Source organism: Ammodytes marinus (assembly GCF_949987685.1).
Source record: "Ammodytes marinus genome assembly, chromosome: 18".
NCBI lineage: Eukaryota > Metazoa > Chordata > Actinopteri > Uranoscopiformes > Ammodytidae > Ammodytes > Ammodytes marinus.
Window position 1 is genome coordinate 3028645 of NC_137222.1, and position 2500 is coordinate 3031144.

The 2500-nt window shown below is 41.6% G+C and overlaps 1 protein-coding gene across 1 annotated transcript in view; it reads left to right on the forward strand.

Annotated features, from left to right (window-relative positions):
- adamts6 (ADAM metallopeptidase with thrombospondin type 1 motif, 6) overlaps nucleotides 1–2500 on the forward strand; it is a gene marked incomplete at both ends in the record, with an annotated part of 87831 nt that overhangs the window by 81619 nt on the left and 3712 nt on the right. The gene's annotated exons all lie outside the window — the stretch shown is intronic.

Consider the following 2500-nt stretch of genomic DNA (forward strand, 5'->3'; position numbering starts at 1 on the left):
CACTATCATCACACACACACACAAACACTATCATCACACACACACACGTACACACACACACACACAAACACTATCATCACACACAAACACGTACACACATACACACACACACACAAACACAAACACTATCATCACACACACACACACACACACACACACACACACACACTATCATCACACACACACACACACACACACTATCAATCATCGATCTGAAATCATGTATCGCTTTCTCTTAGATCTAGTATTCTGTGACCAGCGCCTGAGGGGGATACCTAACTCTTTAGACACTAAACGCTCCACTATGTTCTCACTGCTATTTATGTCCTACGTAGAAAACTATCACTGGATTACTTTGAATTCAAAGGAAACCTCTGGCATTCTGCGATATTTTTATTCTGCGTTGTTGGAAAGTTGAAGTCACACCAAAGCTAAACATATCTGTGTGATGTCTGTGTGTTTAGATCTGACTGAGATATGAGTCAGAGAAAAGAGTAAACATTATGACAGCAATTTGGCACACGCAGGGATATTTTAAAAATAGCTTAATCATTGCCCTGCAGTGCATGCATGGCGCGTGAGTTCTTAAAGGTCCCATATTATGCTAAATGCACTTTTTAAATGTGTTCCAACATATCCATGGGTCCACGGTGTGCCTAGAGACTGCCAAAATATTTTAAAAAATAACAATCTCTCCTTTTCTCACTCTCCCCCTTTCTGAAACCCCCACCCCTCCCCCCCAATATACTCCAGTCAGAATTCTCCTCGTTTCTGACCTCACAAACTGGAAAGCCAGAAGCTTCCACTGTGCAGCCCACACCCCTATTTCTTATTGGTCCACGGCCCTGACAGGCAGAGGGCGAGGCTTATCTGGCTTCGCTTCCGGACAGGGGGCGGGGGGAGCTCAAAGATTGTATATTTACGAGGGGAGCTGCAGCTCTTTTTAAAAAATAGGCCATTGTGAGATTAGCTGAACATCAGCATAGTACAATAAATTATCTGAAAGTTTTTTTCAGCAAACAATTAAAGAAAAACGTATTAGGGACCACTAAGACCATATAATATGGTGTATAATAGAACGTATTAGGGACCACTAAGACCATATAATATGGTGTATAATAGAACATATTAGGGACCACTAAGACCATATAATATGGTGTATAATAGAACCGAAAAGTGTATAATATGGGAGCTTTAAAACCAATTTCTAAAGTCGAATAAAATTAAAATATTTTTTTTAAATACTTTTTTCCTGCAGAACACAAACGCACAACCGGAGAAGTGAACACACACACACACACACACACACACACACACACACACACACACACACACACACACACACACACACACACACACACACAAAAGACGAAACTAACATGGCGTATACTCTACTTAAAAGGTTTCTAAAACATTGTTTAAACCAAAGTAAATGTAAAGAATAAAATAAAAAGTCAAAAAGGTGTCATGGTGGTCACTTCAGCGCTGCTATATGGTCGAGGCTGACACCATATCTGTTTACATTTTTTTACTTTTATTTTTTTAAGATATTTTTTGTTGGTATTTTTATGCTTTATTGACAGTGTAGAGACAGAGTTGAAATGGGGCAGAGAGGGGAGTGACATGCAGAGAACGACCGCGGGCTGGAATCGAACCCGGGTCCGCTGCTGGCCGAGGCCAATGGGGGGGGGACGCCCTACCAACTGAGCTAAGGGCGCCCCCTTTTTTTACTTTCATAAAATAGGAATTTAATAAAAACTAGCGAAGTAGCTTGTGCCAACGTTTGTCTTCTGGATGGATGGGTTTCCAGTCTTGCTCGTATTGTTACACACAAACATAAATAAACTGATACAGCTGCAAATCCAGGAGCAAGTCCAACAGAGACACACACACACACACACACACAGACAGACAGACACACACACACACACACACAGACAGACAGACACACACACACACACACAGACATAGACAGACGCACGCACACACACACACACACACACAGACAGACAGACACACACACACACACACACACACACAGACAGACATGCACACACACACAGACATGCACACACATACAAACACACACGCACACACACACAGACACACACACAGACAGACAAACACACATGCACACACAGACAAACACACACACACACAGACACACACACACACAGACAGACACACACACACACACACACACAGACAGACAAACACACACACACACATTTACTGAACACAGATGCGTAGAGCCGAGAGACTTGTCTGCTGACTCAGAGCTCTTGATAAATTTTGAACATTCGCTCGAGGTCTGAACCAACTGACGACGCTACATGACTGTTGCTAATAATAAATAGATTATTTATTCATTCTTGTATCGTGACTCATAAGGAATGTAGTTAAAATAGGGCCCTGTGCGATCCATACTGTAAATTAAAGGGGCAGTGTGTAGAATTTATTGACTTTATTGACGTTTTTGCTTTGTTAGCAATGATTTATA